A 21,994-nucleotide genomic window follows, 5' to 3' on the forward strand; every position below is an offset into this window, starting at 1 on the left:
ATCTCCACTAGCTCTTTGGCTAATTTAACGTCCAAGGTCGGTTGTCCATGAACGTCCAAATCAATGTTGTTGCGTAACACAACTCCAAGTTCGTCTTCAGCATTAAATTCAAACATTTGTTGTGCTAACGAACCAATAAAATCAATGGAGAAAGCTGAGTGAACGTCACTAGGATAGCGCATGGTTTCAAAAATATTGAACCATATGATCTCCTTATCAAATTCCATAGTGAGTGCACCACTATCAACATCAATCTTCGTCTTTGCAGTCTTCATAAACGGTCTCCCAAGAAGTAACGAAGTAGATGAACAATTATCTCCATTGTGCATATCCACAATGTAAAAATCAACCGGAAAGATTAACTGATTCACTTGAACTAACACGTCCTGATTAGAGATTTTTCGTGGTTAAGTAATGAGGTTCAAACTCTCGGGCTTGTGAAGGATAAATTTAAAGATTTAATAAAAAAGATAAATATATACAATAAAAATATTAACACTGGTGCGAGAAACTGGGACTAAAGATTCGGCCATTTTTCATTTTCAAGTGGTTCAGAATTTAATTCTAGGCGATTATAGTTCAAAACAAAACAAATATTAACTCTAGTTTATTGTCAAGATAGATCTTATAAAATATTACTTGTATTTCTTAAGCATGGCATATCAAAAATCCCTAGGACTAAGCATACTCCATCAAATGAAATCACAAGTAATTAATTTAAAATCTTAATTCAATTAAAATTAGTGCAAAAAGTAAATAAAAGAATTAATGAAATTACCACATGGATGAAATTCGACCTCCTCCGTCGTCCCAGTGTTGGGTTTAGCTCATCATGATAAAAACAAGCTCAAAATTTTATTTATTTCTCAAAGGGTGTTTATAAGGATGAAAATGGAGATGAAATAATAAAACAGTGAATGTGCGACCCACAGAAAGCGTCCAAAATGAACGACAAAGAAGAAGTGCTATTGCTACTGTAGCTCTAAGACTCACACCTACGACCCACGGATGTGAGTCTGTTTCACTGTTGATAAACGACTGCTGTTGCAGGTCCGTTCTTCATGTTCTTCATCTTCATCACGAACAACAGCAGCAGCAGTGAGAATTCGTGATTCTTCCTCTCCAACTTCCTCTCTTCTCCTCCCAACTCTCGACACCGCTTCTACATCTCCCTAAGAGACTATTTATACCCATATCACGCATTGAATCTCGTCATAACTCCAAATAATCTTCATTGAACACAAATATTTTCCACGGGCAATAATTTCTATATTTTCTTTCTCCACGCGTTTCTGAGATGTTTCGATCATTCCAATATCTTCTAAATATGTATATGAATCCTCAGAATTATTTTTCTTGCCTTTATTCTCCTTTAATTTCCATAAATCAACTTGAAACCATATTTTCCTTTTTTAACTGTTGTGAAAAATATCCGGCGATTGGGCCCAACTCAGGCCATTCCAACACTCAAAATATATTCATATACCCATAAGGAGTCTATCCCTTGAATTTCAGCTCTTTAGTCTACTCATAACCCTTTCAAATCATGCCCGTAAAATCTGCCAGTGTATGAAATAATTTTCCCGCCAAAAATATTTTCAAATTCTGGGAAGAAAGTGACCTCCCCCTAATCCATTCCTGGGGTCCCTTTAGCAATTGGGGCGGAAATAGTAATTATTGGGGCTGAAACATTAATTTTCTGGGGTTCCTCCGGGACATTTCTGGGGTTCTTCCGGTGCATTTCTGGAGTGTCTTTAGTACTTTATCCTAGGGTGTAAAACACCACTTTTTGAGCCAATTTTTGCCGCAAGAGCTTATTTCTCTAAAAATACCTGTAAAGACATAAAATAACAAAATAAATAGAAAATCGAGTACTAACAATACATACAATTGAGACATATTAGACACATAAATGTGTCTATCAACACCCCCACACTTATTATTTGCTAGTCCTCGAGCAAAACTAATATTGAAAATAAAATCCTAACTCACTAGGTGTCCCTAGTGACCGAGTTAATCTCGGGAGGGTTTACCAGAGGTGTACCCACAAAACCAATACTCCAGACCCTAGCTATCTACAACGAACCTTGGAAGGCACTAAAGAATCTCCTTGGTTGGCATACTTATTGACTACAAGAGGAAGTACCCTGATGCGAAATTCCAATTGATGTACACGAGTTTGCACTCAAGCATACTAAAATTCATATATAAGTGACAGAGCTCTACTCAGATAGTTGCACTATGGACATCATATTCGGAGTCAAACTAATCACATGGAAAGATTAAGAGATGGATATAGAAAAACATAGATGGTTTTGATGTTTACTAAGTGAACGGCGTTTCCCATATCTGTCTGAAGGTCTCCGCCAAAATGAACCTATCCTAATGGATTGAGATACTAGTCTGACTAATATCAACACACTGGCATATACAAGGGTACCAGTGGTCGATAACCTAACTCTAGGTCAACACAACTGGCATATACAAGGGTACCAGTGGTCGACTTTATTGAATTTTCCTTTTGGTCGAATGGTCTGGTCTCAATTTTTTTTTTTTTTTTTTTTCAACTTTTTTTTTTGTAACTCAATCACTCTAATTCATCCTAGCATTGGTAACAACTTGAATCGTGGGCCCCACCTATCACTTAGAGAAACATGGTTTAAAAACAAAATAAAATAAAAATAGAAGTGAAAAGGACTCAACGAGATATGGTGAAACTATCACGTTATTTCTAACACCTGAGCTCTGTGCTTTTATGAATAGACTCTTTAGATGTTTCCATCTATTCAGATTGGTTCCTCAACTCCTACAACCAAAATGCTTCCATCCACTTAGATTGGTTAGTGCCATCCTAAATACGCATAAACTTCTAGGCTCTGGAGTTTATTTATTCATACTGCAACTAAAAAGTTTCTCCCATACCCCCAAATTTAAATCTAACATTGTCCTCAATGTTCTAAAGATGAAATTAAAAGCATGAACAAGGAGAAACTGTTACCATTTGAAGCAAAAGAGATAAGGAAAGATATTACCGTGTTGCATGAGATTGGGTTACCTCCCAAGAAGTGCTAAGTTTAAAGTCTTCAGCCAGACATCGGAAGGAATTAGTCACCTCATAGAATCAAAAAGTAACAGCCGAAATAACTGTGGATCTTCAAAACCAAAAAGAGCTGACCAAAGGAAACTACAATAACCCAAGAAAGTGAACAAGGATAACATGCCCTTATCTAGTTTCCTGATTAAGATATTTATATCTAATTGTGGTTCAGGTTCTAATAAAGGGTCTAAATAAAATATTTTCATAGGTTGCGTTTCTTCATAGGTGGGATCCGAATCATTAGGTCCTAGAGTCTGGAAAAACTCAGATATGATCTTAGAAGCGCACAATAATAACCTAAATAATTGAGGATCCTCTAAGTCAATAAGATTTGACTTACAATATTGACCAAAATGAGAGTAGTGGTCATTCTTAAACAAATGTGTCGATTCTAATTTCCTAAAGCATTTAGGTTTAGTCTCACAACTTAATATTCGACACATTTGAAATATAAACGTTCCCATATTTGGAAGAAAACTATTTGGTGGGAAAACAAAGTCAATCTGGGTATCATATCTTGGGAAAACCACATCAACCAGAGGATGGGTTTCTAACGACTGAACTTCTTCCTGGACATCATTAGGTTCGGGAAAACGAGTATGAAGGTAATCTTGCAAAATGGTCGAGGAAGAGATATCAAGTCCTAAGTGTGGGGACTTTATGAGAGTTAAAGGTAAGGCACTAGGAAAGTGATAATCACCCCCAAACTTAGAGTTTTCAGTGTCTCTAGATAGACCTCTAATTATTTCTTGAATTTCCGTATCTTCAGAGTCCTTAAAATATTCAAGAGATTCTTCTAAGTTATTATCAGGTAGTGCATCTTTACTCATCTCTACGGGTGTATCTTCTTCTTCCAAGACTATTGTTTCTAAGTCGCTAGACTCTAAAACAGTATTTTCGAAATGAACCCGTTCCTCTAAACCACTATCGGCTTCGTAATCAAAAGGAAAAACTACATCGTCTAAAACGGTGGTATCCCTAATCAAATCCCCTTCCTTTTGAATAGGTGAATAATCATAAAAATTATTTGGATTTGAACTAGAAATAATATAATCACTATACAGCTCAATTGGATTACTAGACTCCTGATCACTATGCCTACATATTTCAGATTCTTCATTACTGCTATCCTCATCATCATAGTACGAAGATGATTGAACCTTATCTAAATAAGTAGTGTCTTTTATTCTAACCTCGTCCTCTAGATTAGGCAAATATTCACTATTTATATCAAGGGTAAAATTGGAAACACTATTTTGGAAATTTAGATCTTTTAGAGAAGTTCTATTCTGGGTCTCTAACAAAAGCTTTTGGGCCGACTCACATGAATTCCTGACGTAATCTAGGAAATCAGGTAAAGAAAGTTCACTCATTGCATTATTTTCGTCCATAACTAAGTTATTCATTTCAGCGAACTTACGTTTTGTCTCAGCTAACTTACGTGTCGACTCAAGTAAAGAGGAATTAGCAGAATTTTTCTCGTATGACTGATGGTTGTGAGGATAATGATTGGGATCACCATGGTATGAACCATAACCTTGAAAAGTTTGGCGTTCCCAACCACTATTCCCACCATGGTAATAAAACTGATGATGTCCATATTCAAATTTAGGTCGATATTCATTGTATTGCCTTCTATCATACCAGCTCGACATTCTTAATTGCAATGGAATTATACACAATCACAAACAAGGCTGACTCGACCAAATCAAACCTATAAAATCTAGCAAACAAGAAGCATGATGGCTCCACTTAGATTGTTTCTAGACCAGCTTCTATCTTTCGAAAGGGAATTCGTTACAATTTAAGCAAACCCCTCTGGAATCAATCCGAGTCAAAGTAAGTTGAATTGAGGCGAGGGAAGCTCAGTGGAGCTTTGATACCCAAGGCCTCACCGCTATCACAAGGCGGCGCAGTCACGCATTCAACTCACAGAAACCATCATGAACTTTGGAGTGTGCTTAAAGAGCAACCAATATTTTTCGAACGAGTTTCCTATTAAGCTCGTTACCCTATCGGTCTCGTTCTATTCCAAATTTTAAGCTTGGGTTCGCGTTAGGTTTCATTTTCCTAAGGCGGGCAAGAAGGGAGCGGTGATGAAATCCGAACCCTTATCTTGTATTGGCCAGGCCTTGCCCTTTACTAGGAATTTAAAAACAGTCCAAATTCGTCCTCAATCAATGAATCACCTTAAGGAATACAGTAAACCCGTTGACAGGAGATTCGCGAGTGTTTCGATGGACTTACCTCCCGTACCAGACGGGGGATGAACCATTGAAGTCGACTCGGGCCACGACTCCTATGTCATGTACGAACCCGGGGGGCCGAGACGATATAGTAATCGTCGTCCTTCCCTGCACACAGTTTATATAATTTTTTTTTTTATTTTTTTTTAATAATAATACCCTTCCGTAGGGTTAAAAAAAAGAATAAAATCCAATTGTCCAGAATAAAGTCCAAATAAAAAGTCCAAAAATTACAAAAATTATGTAAAATAAAGCCTATTTACAAATCCTAAAAAAAAAAAATTATGTCTTTTTTTTCTTCTCTTTTAGCTTTTAGCTTTAAGCTTTTTGTTCCCAAGTCCTTAATAATCCACTTCGAACCTGTAAATTAAAGACACAAAAAGAAACGTAAAAAGGAACAAATAATAGTAAAAAAAATAATAAAAACCTAAAAATTCTACCTAAGCACAAATCCGCGTCGGCGGCGCCAAAATGGTTAGAGATTTTTCGTGGTTAAGTAATGAGGTTCAAACTCTCGGGCTATTGAAGGATAAATTTAAAGATTTAATAAAAAAGATAAATATATACAATAAAAATATTAACACTGGTGCGAGAAACTGGGACTAAAGATTCGGCCATTTTTCATTTTCAAGCGGTTCAGAATTTAATTCTAGGCGATTATAGTTCAAAACAAAACAAATATTAACTCTAGTTTATTGCCAAGATAGATTTTATAAAATATTACTTGTATTTCTTAAGCATGGCATATCAAAAATCCCTAGGACTAAGCATACTCCATCAAATGAAATCACAAGTAATTAATTTAAAATCTTAATTCAATTAAAATTAGTGCAAAAAGTAAATAAAAGAATTAATGAAATTACCACATGGATGAAATTCGACCTCCTCCGTCGTCCCAGTGTTGGGTTTAGCTCATCATGATAAAAACACGCTCAAAATATTTATTTATTGCTCAAAGGGTGTTTACAAGGATGAAAATGGAGATGAAATAATAAAACAGTGAATATGCGACCCACAGAAAGCGTCCAAAATGAACGACAAAGAAGAAGTGCTATTGTTACTGTAGCTCTAAGACCCACACCTACGACCCACGGCTGTGAGTCTGTTTCACTGTTGATAAACGACTGCTGGTGCAGGTCCGTTCTTCATGTTCTTCATCTTCATCACGAACAGCAGCAGCAGCAGAGAGAATTCGTGATTCTTCCTCTCCAACTTCCTCTCTTCTCCTCCCAACTCTCGACACCGCTTCTACATCACCCTAAGAGACTATTTATACCCATATCACGCATTGAATCTCGTCATAACTCCAAATAATCTTCATTGAACATAAATATTTTCCACGGGCAATAATTTCTATATTTTCTTTCTCCACGCGTTTCTGAGATGTTTCGATCATTCCAATATCTTCTAAATATGTATATGAATCCTCAGAATTATTTTTCTTGCCTTTAGTCTCCTTTAATTTCCATAAATCAACTTGAAATCCTATTTTCCTTTTTTAACTTTTGTGGAAAATATCCGGCGATTGGGCCCAACTCAGGCCATTCCAACACTCAAAATATATTCATATACCCATAAGGAGTCTATCCCTTGAATTTCAGCTCTTTAGTCTACTCATAACCCTTTCAAATCATGCCCGTAAAATCTGCCAGTGTATGAAATAATTTTCCCGCCAAAAATATTTTCAAATTCTGGGAAGAAAATGACCTCCCCCTAATCCATTCCTGGGGTCCCTTTAGCAATTGGGGCGGAAATAGTAATTTTTGGGGCTGAAACATTAATTTTTCTGGGGTTCCTCCGGGACATTTCTGGGGTTCTTCCGGTGCATTTCTGGAGTGTCTTTAGTACTTTATCCTAGGGTGTAAAACACCACTTTTTGAGCCAATTTTTTCCGCAAGAGATTATTTCTCTAAAAATACCTATAAAGACATAAAATAACAAAATAAATAGAAAATCGAGTACTAACAATACATACAATTGTGACATATTAGACACATAAATGTGTCCATCACGTCCTCAACGACTCCCTTAGGATATATATTGGACTTGTTAGCCAATTGAATAGTGATCTTCGCCTCTTTTAAAGGTCCAAGATTCAAAGAATCATAAACATCGGATGACATAACACTTATGGAAGCTCCCAAATCAAGCAAAGCACGCTCAAATCGTCGGTTACCAATGGTAAAGGGAACTGTGAAGCCGCCAGGATCTTCACACTTTGTAGGTATCTTCTTTAGTAACATAGCTATAGGACTTTCGCTCACTTGAGTAATCTAATTATCAATCAACCTATCCTTCCTTGTACACAAATCCTTCAAAACATTGGCATACCTGGGTACAGTTTTGATGGCCTCAATAAATGGAATGTTGATGTGTATCTTGCTGAAAATATCCATGATCTCCTTGTCTTGAGCTTGCTTCTTCGACTTGGCAAAACGACTAGGGAAAGGAGGTGGTATGGTAAAAGTGGGAACCGTGTCCTTAGGTTGGCCGTTTGAGGTTGGCTTTTCCTTTGGACGGTTTCCTATTCTACTTCCTTTTCGATGTCGTTACTAACCTCTTTTTGTTGATGTGGCTCTTCAGTCTGTTTCCCACTTCTTAGAGTCACTGCATTGATGTGCTCTCTTGGGTTTACAAACGGTTGAGATGGCAACTTCTTTGATGCATGCTCCTTCAGTTGATTCACACCGGTTGCCATTTGCCCCAGCTGATTCCTCAAGTCCTTAATGGATATTTCATGTTCCTGGTGGTTTTGGTGGACTGTTTCTTTAAACTCCATGTTGTAGATGCAACACCCTGCATGCTTTACAATAATATATTGAACTTATGATCGAAAGATGAACTCTGCTCTTTAGGTTGTTGTGGTTGCTGGAATTTTTGTTGAAAACCACCTTGTCTTGCATATGGATTAGATATTGCTGCTTGCTTGTTGGCATAACTGAAATTCGGATGATCTTTCCATCCAAGGTTATAAGTATTAGAGTATGGATCATACCTTTGCCTATGATTCGGAAACACAACGTTCACCTGTTCGGCCTCTTCTTCATAAGCAGGAATCATCACAGCCGCCATTTGTTGCATCATCTTCTCCATATTACCCATTCTTTCCTCTAAGTGTGAAGAGGAACTGACTTCGTTGACCCTCCTAGCCATCGACGTGCCTCTTGTATTAAATTGCTGCGTGTTTGCAGCCATGTTCTCGATCAATTTTGTGGCTTCATCAATGGGTTTGTTGGTTAATGCACCACCACTAGCCGCATCTATGAGATTCCTCTCCGATTGAAGCATCCCATCATAAAAATACTGCACTATTAGTTACTCACTGATTTGGTGGTGTGGACAACTAGACAATAACTTCTTGTACCGTTCCCAGTAATCGTAAAGCGTTTCACCAACAATTTGCTCAATTCCACTTATTGCTTTACGAATAGTCGCTTTGGAAGCGGGAAAGTACTTTTCTAAAAACACTTTCTGCATGTCATTCCATGATGTAATACTTCCTTGTGGAAGGTTGTAAAACCATTCTTCCGCAAAATCTGTCAAAGAAAATGGAAAAGCTGTAAGTAAAGCTCTGCCTTTGTCAGTTCCGGTTGGCTTCAAACTTGTCAACCTATGTTGAAATAGTTGCAAGTGTTTATTAGGATTATCTCCAGGTAGCCCTTTAAACTTCGGCAACCAATGTATCAACTGAGATTTGAGTTCAATAGAATCATCTAAGTTGATGCGAAACTTTTGTTGATCAAATGATGAAGATGTTAAATCTTTGAGCGTCCTCCTTTGAGGAGTCCCCGCCGGAGGTGGAGGTGGTGGTGGATTATCTCTGTCTACCATTTCTTTTAAAGGTTCTTGTTGTGTTTGCTGGCGTGCTTATAGTACCGTTCCTTTATGGGTTTGAATACCGCACCTCAAATAATCCCAATCCTTCGGTGCCAGAGATTAAGTACCTGAAACCAAAAATCTAGAAAACGAAATTAAAAAAAAAAAACTAACAAGAAATCATAAAAACGATAATAAAACTAAAAGAAATAACAACTAAAGCTACCGACTGCTCCCCGGCAGCGGCGCCAAAATTTGATGGGTGTCGTAGCTTAATCAAATTTATAATCTTATTTCCACACAACTAACTGGTAATATAATGGAAGTAAGGATCGTTCCCACGAAGAGCAGTGAGTTTTAGTTGTAAAAGTGTCACAAAGGGGGGATTTTGTTTTAGGTTATAAACAAAATAAATAATCAAAGCAAATAAAATTGTATTGTAATCAATATAGAGAAATATGATCGAGGAATCCTTCTTCGTATATAAACCGTCAATGAGTTAATATATTTATCTATTTGTCATTAATCATAGATTATCACCAACCATAGAATAACAGGTACGCTTAGCTATTCCCAAAATTCCTTAAATCACTGGATAACAGGTACGCTTAGTTACCAGATTCTATTCAACTGAGCCTCCCTGAGGTATGCTTACAAGGTTTAACTCAACCGAATGCTTTAGGTTTTGTGAATTTAGGTTTGATCCTAGTAGTTAGACTCAATACGCTCGGTCTACTTGCTAGGGTTGTATCTACATACGATTGTTTTACAGAATCCCTCTGCAAGGTCTCGCGTTCTCTACTTGTGTAAGGAATTATTCAACAATTACGGATATCCTAACCCTTACTAGCAATAGATTAGACTAACGAATATATTTAGTTGGCCACCTAAACAATCTATCAATCAATCATAAGTATTTTAATAGTAAACACAAACGATAATCATATGAAGAAATCAAAATAGATTCATATTTTAAATCAAATCAAGTTTACAACTTAGAATTCATCCTCAATCAATAGGTGTTTAGCTACTCATGGATGTAGAAACATCCATGATATACATATAAGAAAAGTAAAGAGATAACGTTACGATTGATAATCGCTCCGTATGATGTTTCTTCTCTCCAAACCCAAACAATTTCGTGACCTAAAGATTTTATATGATTTCACATAACCTAATACCTTTTTATACGTTTTACATTGCTTGGCGTTCACGTATTGGGTTCGTTTCAAGAACCCGACCCAAAATAACGAATTAACGTTCCCAAAAGTGCCCTTAGGCCTTCCAAGGTGTGAATACACGTTTCCCATTTGATAAGTTCACGTACCCAGTCCGCAAACTTCAAATTCCGGTAGAAATTTTCGGAAATAAGTCTGCGAACTCGGTTCGCAAATCCAGTTCGCGGACTTCACTGTCTTTGGTATTCAATGAAAACTGTTTTGGCCACAAATTCTTCACCAGAACTCGGAATGACCTCATTATTTTTGAGTTCTTTTTATCTTTAAGTTCTATTCAATATGATGATGAGAAATCCTTAATTTGAATGAGTTAAGATCGGTCTTTAGTCCTTCTCTTGATTTTGAGCGTTTTGTTCCTTTTCGTTGCTTTTCTTCCACTTCTCTTGAACTTGGGCACTTGGATACTTGAGATACTTATCTTATTAGCTCTTTTCAGAACTTTGTAGCTCCTTTTTGGATGATTCACCTATTAGAGGCAAATAAGAGAAAACAAGAGTAATAATACGAATACATGCAAGAATAATAGCTAAAACAAGTATGGAATGGGTACTAAAATCATATGAATTATGAACTTATCATCCAGGCATCCCAACATCGCATCCAGGAGAGTACAATTAGCTTATATCAAATCCCATAGGCATGGATTCAAGGTGATACAATCAAAGTAGGTTACACTTGGGGACTGAAGCCTCCTTCAGATTTAGAAGTTTAAACGCAGTCACCACCTTACCAGCGAATGCAGTAAAAGTACATATTCCACGAGAAAATGGACTGAGGATAATTACACACGGGGACTACCAGCATGGGATGCCTTCACTTCCCTCAGCTAGGTTATTTCTGATGTCAACATCGTCATTGTTGAAGCTTTACGAGCCGCAAGAATTTCTCAACATGAAGCCATACACGTGCATCAAAGACTCCAGAAGCACGCCGAAGAGATATTCACATATCCGGCCACGCCGTCGGATCTATGACCAGACATAAGTGTAAATAGGGACTGCTCATCGCATCTCATTCGATATAATAGTCCAAGATTCAGAAAGCGGTTCAAAGGATGTCGCTTGGAATGAAGTTCCCGAAGACTTGATAGCAGCACGCCGAAAACGGAACGCCTCTCAGCTCATCTACTTCACCCAACGACTCCGGAAGATTTCGACCATACAAGCATCCACATCATATCATCATCACCATCATAAAGGCAAGAATAAGCCCTCCAGACACCGACTCAGCAGTCCAGACACCAAATAACTTAATGTCAAGGACAGATCAACAACGTAGCTACAATCCAAGATTAGCCCTGATGTGATCACTGCCAAGCATATATTTCATCCATCAATCCCATGAGTGCAATGGAGTTTGGTAAATTTTGAAATCCACTGTAGATGTTTGATGCTTATTCTTCTGGATTCAGAACCTTAGTACACATTCTGGAGAAGATCGATGGTACTGTTGGGTGGCTACATGCGAAAAATAGAAAAGAGCACCTACCTTGAGTTCTCTTGGCTCGCCTTGCTGCTGATTATAACTATTGGAGACTGCTTTGTTGCCTTTGACGCTGCCAATAAAGAAAGTCATCCACACCGATCTAAATGTCCAAGTTTGATCAACTACTCATGGATATTACACTCACAGCTAAAATACGAAGACAAGATGAACTTACCTTGCCCCGACGATTGACACGCCTATGATCGAGCTGCTGCAAACCAACAAAAGAAGCAGACGAGCGAATAATAAAAGGAGAGGAAGTTAGCACGCCCTTTTAAATGCATAACACTTTTGGAATTCGAGTAGAGGAGGTTTTTCCTTTTGGACCATGCACGGAAGAAGGCAGTTGGGCCCGCGGTACCAACGCTCCATGGACCAACCTCCATGACCGAACCAGCAGCGCCAGCACGAGGAACACCAGTCGCTCAACCTGAAATGCTCCGTAGCCAAACCAGCCGCTCAACCTGCAACGCTGCGTGGTCAAGCTAGCAGCGCGCCAATACAAAGATCACCAGCCGCTCGTACTTGCTGCCAAAGGTCGGTCGAACTTTTCTTTGTAACCTCTACATGACTTGACTTTTCAATTTTTAGCTTTGTCTGTCACCATCTAATGCTTACCCCGCAACAATGTCACTGTTACGTACGAAGCAGGGGACTTAACGTTGATGGTGGTTTTTAGTTCAGGGCTAAAAATGTAAAACCCTATATTTAATGCGCCGTCTGCAAAAGGACTGAGCCATATTAAAGTAATGAGTGCACGGGCCTCTCTACTCACACATGTACTGAGCAATTCAGTATATTTATTCAGAATGGTGCATGTAGCAACAATCCCAAACATTCTGTAAACTCTCGCCTACATTATTCATTAATGTATGGTTTATTAAGTATTTTCATATGCTATGTTCCCCAACTGAACCCTTAGTATTGGTATGACATGACAATTAATGTTCACTCGCAGCTGAGTAACACGAATTTCCCGAAGTATCAAAATTAAGGTCTGCATGAAAATGCTCAATCATAAGATGCGCTAAATGCTCTCTGAGAATAAAAGGATTTTGTGTCAACACACAAAATTTATTAAATTTGTTCAATTTTGTGATAACTCACAAAATTCAAGTTTTGACCTAATTAATTTGCAAAAATTAGGCCTTTTGCGCCTGTGCAAATATATCGAACCCTATTGGTCGAGGTCAAACCTAGGCAAGCTAGGAAACTAATCCTCCATGGATCTAGTAGGGGCAAAGTCCTACCAGAAAATAAGAAATAAAAGAGGAGCCGCAGAAAATAGGAGCAGCAAAAAAAGGAGGCGTGGCCATGTCACATGGCCGGCCAGTTTAGGCGCCACCCTCGGACGGCCACGCCCCATGATGCTTGACCGGCCCCCCTCCTTCATATCGAAAAATCAGGTCGCTCTAAAGCCTCCACGCGCACTAGAGATGTGGCCACGCCCCCATGCTGCTTGCCGGCCCCCCTCTTTCATATCGACCAATCAGGTCGCTCTAAAGCCGCCACACGCACTAGAGATGTGGCCACGCTCCCATGCTGCTTGTCGGCCCTCCTCTTTCCTATCGACCAATCAGGTCGCTCTAAATCCGCCACATGCACATGAAATGTGGCCGGGCCCATACTTGCCGTCCCTCTTTCCTATCGGCCAATCAGGTCGCTTTAAAGGCGCCACGCGCTAGAGATGCGACCACACCCTCTGTTTGGTCGGCCTTTTTTCTATCGACCAATTAGGTCGCTCTAAACCCTCCACATGAATTAAAAGGCCAACATGCTAATCGGCATGCCGCGCCGCGCCAACACGTGCCATGCCGCGCTAACATGCTAATCGACATGCCAAACATGCCATGCCACGCCAACGTGCTGATCGGCATGCCAACATGCCACTCCGCCGCAGTAACATGCCGACGTGCCACAAACAGCGCAACTACGTGCTAACCCACATTTGTTCGTGGCCAACGCCATAACAGACTCCAACCAGGGTATTCTTATCAGAAACAATGTTTTTGCTTTAGTGGCATTAGTCGAAACCCTAATTCTTGGTCGTGGCCCAAATTACGCCACTTTGTCCCCACGACATGCCACGAGCCATGCGGGGTCCATAAAACGCTAAAAAAGGCGCCATGCCATGGCACACATGGCTATCCTTGCGCATGCGGTCGTTCCCACATTATGGCCCTGCCATAATTCCTTTGACGCGTCCATGGCACCATCTGCACAAAAAACGTCACCGTGCCGCGACCACATGCCGCACGCGCTAATTAAGGCTGCGGCATGCCAAACCCTAATTTAGGCAGGGCCGCTACACCACATGCCACACGCGCTAATTAGGGTTGCGGCATGCCAAACCCTAATTTAGGCAGGGCTGCTACGACACATGCCACACGCACTAATTAGGGTTGCGGCATGCCAAACCCTAATTTAGGCAGGCGCCACTACACCATTATGCCACTGACAGGCGTCGTTACGCCATTATGCCACTATTGGCGCCAACAAGATGTGGCCATAATCAAAGACCACCTTCTCTCATAAATTATAATCTCAGCCGTCCAACTTCGCCACAGAGTTAACCTGCATATAACAAGTCTCAGGTGACCAACCAAGACTAACTAACAGCGTGTCACACTATTTTCCTACGGAAAGTCTCATGACTTAACTTGCCACACATGATTATCCGCTATTTAGTTGGCGTACGATTAATCGGAATATCCAGGTCTTGCACACAAGACCCACTCAGCAATCTGCTGCACATTTTCCATGAAAATACTCGAGACATCAAACATGTCACAAACTGGGGGATGCTCATCAGGGTATTGGTCGGGCAGTTTACAGCGTGCGGCGTGCAACACGCCCATTATAAGAAATTTTCAGGAAAGTGGGCTGTTAGTGGCGGCAAGAAGTTGTAGTAGCATAAAATCTGACTACTACCCCAAGATGATCTTAACCATCAAAACATACATAAAAGAGATAAAAGAACATGAAAGTAAAGGAGGCACAGATCTTTTTACGTGGTTCGGTCTCTTGAGACCTACATCCACGGATTTCACTATGTTTATTGGTGTTACAAGATCTCCATTGGAGAGGCTCTCATGGAGCTCTAAGGAAGAAGAAGGAGGCTAGCCTTAGCTAGATACCATCCAAAAGATCAGACCCCCACTTCCCTATTTCTCTTTCTCTTTTATAGGGTAGGTGGTTACATCAATTACAAATACGCCCTTATGACTGACTAGATAGGATAATACTAAGTGGCATTGTGTATATGGTCACATTTTAGTAGGATACTTCGGCTTCTAATCTTGCGCCACGTAGCGAGCTCATCTTTTGCCCTCACATTTTGCTCCTTTGGTTGAGGGTTGTTGGAACAATAATCCTTAAGCAAATCATCATCGGTATGGATTTGAGGACGAGAAGAGTGGCTGAGCGAGATATCTGAACATGCGTGGTTCCGATCTGGCTTGTAGTTAGGATTCACTTCTATTATAGAGTGTTTGGTTGGGGTCGTCCGAGTTGGTTGCTGCGATGCTTGTGCTTCACGATCCCTAATATGTGATACACGATGTGGATGTGCGAGTTTCGGTTCCGAGTAACAGTGCGAGGTCGCTCTCAATTCTTGGTTTTTGATTCTTTGCTGGAGTTGGTTCATGACTTCAGTTGGTGGTGTGTGGTACCGAGCTTCATGGATCTTTGTTTCTGAAGGAACTTCGCAGAAGAATATAACCAGCTTTTAAAGCATTAATACTTTCCCCTGTTCTTGTGTGAAGTTCTGAGACAGTCATTGTGTTCATGATCGTTGTGGTTGCTCCTTGGCGGTTCGTGCTCCAGCTCCGTTTGGCTTGGTTAGCATAAGTTCTTGACGACTTGTCGTGTAGTGCTTCTTGGGACCACCATGGGTACCTGCTTCACAAGCAAGAGTAGTAATTGCTATATTGCAGAAATATAAGTTCAAGATTTACTTTGCTTCACAAGCATAAACATTGTAGTAGTCAAGTACTATAGTTGTAAGAGGTAAGAACAATTTAAAGTCTTGCATTGGCATAGGAAAATAAGATATTTTATATCATTAAGCATGCTTATGGTATGAACGATTTTCATGCATATGTAATCTATTTTAGCTATATATTAAGCTATTAAGCATATTTCTAGAAGAATTAGTGGAATGCACAGTGAGATAGCTCCTTAATAAAGGTGATACTTAGCTTTCTTCGCAATTGGCTGATTGCCTTTGCATCTTTAGCTTGCTCCTTGCTCCGAGCGATGAGGGTTTTTCCTTATTCCAATATATATGCTCTTGTTATCATTTGAGAGGATAAGTTTTTGAACAAATCCAAAATAAACTCCGTGAAATGAAATAAATTGAGATAAGTTGAGGATAGATAAGCTTTGAATCCTGTAGCTTTTTACCGGTGTCAAAAGTCTTATGCGTGTGACACATCGCAGTGGAGTCTTGCCAAATGACTTTGAGATTACAGTCCAAGGTCATGCTCCGATGGCTTACTAAATGCCTCAAATCGTGCTTCTATAAGATTTATCTGATGCCTTCGAATGGTGGTCCGAGGTCTTGTGTTGGTTCCGAGATATATCAGATGCTCATATCTTTGGGGACTCAAAATGTCTTCGGATGGCAGTCCGAAGCCTTGCCCCGAGGACTTATTGTTTGACTCAAATCGTGTGGACGTAAGATTTTGTTGAATGCCTTCGGAGTGGAGTCCGAGGTCTTACTTCGTGCTCCAATTGGAGGCTTGTATCTGTGGGGAATCAAAATGCCTCCGGATCTTAATCCGAAGCCTTGCCCCGAGGACTTACAGATTGCCTCAATATGAAAGTATCGAGGGTATATACTGCCCCCTTTGGTTTTTGGAAGCTTAAGAGCTTATAGCTTTTGAAAGCCAAAGTCAAGGTTTGCCCCTAACTCAATTTTCTAAATTATCATTTATGATGCTACTACCTGTAGCTTGTACCTTGATACAGTTTTGCTGTTGCACTTGTGTGCGATTTTATATGAGGGTCGCACCATAATGGTATCTCTTTCGTCCTTGGACATGTTATGGGCTATAAGTCCGAGAAATGATCAATTTTCCATTTGGCCAGATAACCTCTTACAATACAAGTCTAGAGGATTTCAAGGATCCTTCTGGTTCTGAATATGTGTCATTTTCAAACATATATTCGTAAATTATGTACAATGCTTCTTTTGGGGAAGGCTTCTGCCCCATAGTCGGCTCGTGGCGCTAACTAGAGTGAGGGAGATACCTCTGGTAGTTGATTCGCACTTCAGCCTAAAGTGAACAGGGCATCTCCTGAAGTACAGGACATCATCTGACTCGTGGTCGAGATGGCATTACCCTAGGTCAATGTGTCCATCTCGGGTAGCTTGAGCATTGCTCGCATCATCCTGTTTGAGGATGGAATGGTGTGTCTAGCACCTTACCATTCGTGATGGTCTTGAGGAGATGTTTCCTCGCATAGGGGTCATGCCCCTGTTACCATTTGTGATGGAACAATACTAAGTGAGTGGACCTGCAAACAACATATATAATTCATGCATTCAACAGATCAAAATAATGAATAAAACAATCATATGGCATTGAGAATAGGTTTTTCTCGTATGGGGCTCATGGCCTGATTACCATCGTGATGGTTATGAGAAGATATTTTCTCGCACGAGGGTTTGGTTTACCCAGATACCATTTGTAATGGTCTCGAGAAGATGTTTTCTCGGATGGGGATCGTGTCCCAATTACCATCTCGAGAAGATATTTTCTCGGATGGGGATCATGCCTCAATTACCATCCATGATGGACAAATTTCATATTAAAAACACTAAGTTACTCTGCAGGAAAACACATACATGACAAGAGGAAGATATTTATATCACATTCACTCAACATTCATCAAATGTCCCCGCAAGCAAACACATACATATAGAACAAGAGGAGGATGTATGTATGATACACCATTTAACCCTGCAGGAAAACACATATATATATAACTAGCAAACACATACATATAGAACAAGAGGAGGATGTATGTATGATACACCATTTAACCCTGCAGGAAAACACATATATAACTAGCAGATGTACCATACATACATCAAGTGTACCTGCAAGAAGACAGAAACACAAGGCTTTACTGCGGATTACGACTAATCCGACTCTAACCTTAGTGCAGGTTAAGCATGCCTTTATGCGGATTACGTTTAATCCGACTTAACTTTATGCGGATAATTAATCCGACTTAACTGAATTCTCCAACCATAATGGAGATTTGCTGCAAAACATGAAATGTTAATTCATCACATTTAACGTTAAAGCATTCATTAATTCTAAAAGCTTTTATTTTATGTAAATATTTTTTGTTCATTTTTATGCGATATGATGTCACATTGTCATTTATAGTGATGCTCGTTGTAGAGCAGGTGCGCTAGATTGCGGCACCTAATTCTGGATGTACCAGTGCGATACGTATATCGGCTTAAGTCTTTGAGACTAGCTTTTCTAGCTTGCTTTTAAGCAAAATTGTGCCTTGGTTAGGCATATGTATATTCAATATATAAGTTAGAAAGTGCCCTTTTTGTCCTTAGACTGGCAAGAAAGGTAGGAGATCGTATCGTCCTTTAGCTTTGTAGCCTTTGTCATGAGGTTGCCTTTTGCCCCTGGAAATTCCAATTATTGGTTAATGACAGTAGAGAAAGTATAGTGATAAATGATTATGCTTCAAGTTAATGACTAGGCATATTTAAGTTTATTTATATAAAATGATAAATTTAAAGATAAAGAGATAACATGTCCCCTGTTATGGACAATATTTGCAAGCTAATTCATGAGCTTGGCGAGCTCGGATGCACTGTCGTGACCGATCCGAGATGAATGCATTGAGCATGTAAAGCATTTTATGCATATTATATCATGATAATTTATTATGAATGGCATTTGAATTTTAAATAGCATATATCAAGATATACACTAAGAATGATATCATCATGTGATCAATGTGACAGTTTGTTGTAAATATTTTTCATGGAGTTGGCTACATAGAGCCTACATGTTCTAAATGAAATGAAATGTGCCAGTGGCATACTATTCTTTATTAGCGAGTTTGTGTTGTTCATTCAAAGGCAAGCAATTCTAATGTGTTATATCGATGCTAAAGTTTGCTTCTAAAGCATTCAATTGCTTATACGAATATATGTAAAGTTAAGTCTTTGAGACTGGAGATACTTAGCCTGCTGTGAAGCCAGATAGTGATTATTAAGCCATGTATATTGTTTCCAATATGGTTGTTCCGAGATAATCCTGGCGAGCATGGATGAACCATCTAAAGCAGGTGCAATAGCTGAGCCCCTCTATTGGATATATGGACGTGCACCTGCTGTTCATTGAATGTATCAAATTTCTTTTAAATTTAAAACATTCAGTATTTGTTTAAGCATTTGAGTATGAAGCATTTAGCTATAACTAATCTAGCATCTCATGTATGCAATTAAAAAAGTAAAGCAGAAGATAGATGTGGGATAGAGTGTTATCCGAGTTGTTGATCGGGTGACATGTCCGAGTTGATGCTTATGATACGATGTCACTGTCACGATCCGAGTTCATGCTCCTCGTCCGAGCTCTGGTTGGCTCGAGTCATGCTAGCTGTTACTTGACTTTACGATCTTAATCGTGCTGGTTGTCTTTCCGAGGTTGGTGCTCAGTATTGAGTTGTCCGATATGGATTGAGTCCGAGATTGGAACTCGGTTAAACATCATCGTGTTGGTTGACTCTGTCCTCGCCTGTGGTCTGAGAATGATGAGTCCGAGCTCTGGTTGGATCCCATCGTGCTGGTTGTTTCTCCGCGAGTTGGTCTCGAGTTGAACACGAGCTGGTGATTTTGATGTGGTTTCGTCCATCATCGTTATTGAGTTCATGCTCTGGTTGTCATGTTGATTTCTCGTCCGAGATTGGTGCTCGGAGATGTACTGACGAGTACGAGGGAATCAGGTCCGATGACTGGTGAGTCCGATGTGGGTTGAGCTTTGTCATTGTCTGTCAGAGATAGATGCTCTGGATTGAGCTGCACGAGATGGTTGCTCCGATATGGATTCTATTTCCGATATCGTTTATAGTCCGAGCTCTGGTTGGCTTGTAGTCCGAGCTTTGTTTCTTCACGAGATGGTCTCGAGTTGGTCACGATGATGGTGAATCATTCCGATGCGATTTTGTCCATCATCGTCTCTCTGCAACAACAAACCAACTAGATTAGTAATCACTTCGTTCGGTGCTATGCAAGACAACACGAAGATATAGTGAAGAAAAGAAGCCCAATCAGGCTAAGATGTTGATGGTTAGCTGTTGTTGTGTTGTTGAGTGTCTGTCCGAGTTTGGTGCTCGTAGACAAATTGTTGAGTCGAATATCGCTGTCACAATGTGAGTATGTGACTTTTGTTCATATATCGCTCCTGGTCCATTGTGGGCTGAGCTTTTCATTGTCTGGCCGAGACTGTTGCTCCGATATGGATTGAGTCCGATATCGATTGAGCTTGGATTTCTATCCGAGAATGGTGTTCGTGATAGAAGGCAGCTTTCCGATCTAATCATCTGAAGTTGATGCCCCGACTTCAGCAGTACTGCCATTACGAGATGGTTGCTCTAATTGAGCTGCCTGGTATGGATTGAGTCCGATTGACTCTGTAATTTTTCACGAATTGTTCACCCGAGATGGTGCTGATGGTGGTCTGTAATCATAACTGCTCCGATGCGACTTCGTCCATCATCATTTTTCTGAAACGGCAACTTAATCAAATGAGAAATCTCAGTAAACTCGTTCTACAATTGCTACGTAGAGCAGTAAGAAGAGACATCAAAGAAAAAGGCCCTAAATTAGGCTAAGATATTGATTATCAGTGGTTTTTGAAAAAATCTTCAATGGGTTTGAAGAGTAAGATCTACTGATTGTAGATTTGTAAACGAAAATCATTTTTAATCAAGATTTTGAAACAAAATCAGACTTGTATTAAAGAACAAGCCATAGTTTTTGTAAGATGATTTTTCTCAAAATTTCTGTTTTAAATCTTGTAGATCTGAAAATTAAGAATAAGATGAAGAGAAAGGAAGAAAGAATTTCGATTCCCGGCTGATTGTTGATGGTTGGTGAGAAATCTGCTGATTTCTGTGTTTGAAGAAGCTTTGCTTCGTGTTTTCCGCCATGTAGAGAAGTCTCTCTTTTCTCTTTTTTGTGTAATAACAACTCTGATTTTCACGCCTATTTTTTTTTTCTTTTTTGCTTAAGATTTTTTTTGGGATCAGACGAGGCACTTTGTTGTCCGAAGCTCCTGTATCTTTCACAAGATTACCCTAGAAGCACTTATTTCAACTAGATCTTCACTGGATCTGTTACAGAACTTGCTGCCAGTGAATAAATGATGTTTTAAGGTACTAGGTTGGATAATTTCATCACTCTAGTCCCTGTTTCTAGCACCAAAATGTAGTAGCATAAAATCTGATTACTATCCCAAGATGATCTTAACCATCAAACATACATAAAAGAAGATAAAAGAACATGAAAGTAAATGAGACACAAATCTTTTTACGTGGTTCGGTCTCTTGAGACCTACATCCACGAATTTCACTATGTTTATTGGTGTTACAAGATCTCCATTGGAGAGGCTCTCATGGAGCTCTAAGGAAGAAGAAGGAGGCTAGCCTTAGCTAGAGACCATCCAAAAGATCATACCCCCACTTTCCTATTTCTCTTTCTCTTTTATAGGGTAGGTGGTTACATCAATTACAAATACTCCCTTAGGGATGACCAGATATGATAAGACTAAGTGGTTGGGTATACATTGTGTATATGGTCACATTTTAGTAGGATACTTCGGCTTCTAATCTTGCGCACGTAGCGAGCTCATCTTTTGCCCTCACAGAAGTAGTGGGTGTAAACTAACCCGTTTCCTTCATAGTGGGGACGTGGTTTCTAGCATTTATACATTACCCCACTTCTCCATCACTCAATCACTCCCACTTCCTACGAGATCAGGGTGCGTTCAATTATGACTTGTATAAATAGGTTTCTACCTATTTCGACCAAAGGAAAACTTTTGGTTAACAACAACACGAGTATCCAGAAA

The 21,994-nt window shown here is 39.6% G+C and overlaps 1 long non-coding RNA gene across 1 annotated transcript; it reads right to left on the bottom strand.

Moving 5' to 3' along the window:
- Positions 1 to 17,694: 17,694 nt before the first annotated feature.
- LOC113331968 lies at positions 17,695 to 21,563 on the bottom strand. Its single transcript, XR_003351244.1, has 2 exons — positions 19,106 to 21,563; positions 17,695 to 18,540 (listed from the first exon to the last, which is right to left on the bottom strand). It is a non-coding gene; the product is annotated as an uncharacterized LOC113331968 (long non-coding RNA).
- Between the last annotated feature and the right edge of the window lie 431 nt (positions 21,564 to 21,994).

Source organism: Papaver somniferum, unplaced genomic scaffold (assembly GCF_003573695.1).
Source record: "Papaver somniferum cultivar HN1 unplaced genomic scaffold, ASM357369v1 unplaced-scaffold_128, whole genome shotgun sequence".
NCBI lineage: Eukaryota > Viridiplantae > Streptophyta > Magnoliopsida > Ranunculales > Papaveraceae > Papaver > Papaver somniferum.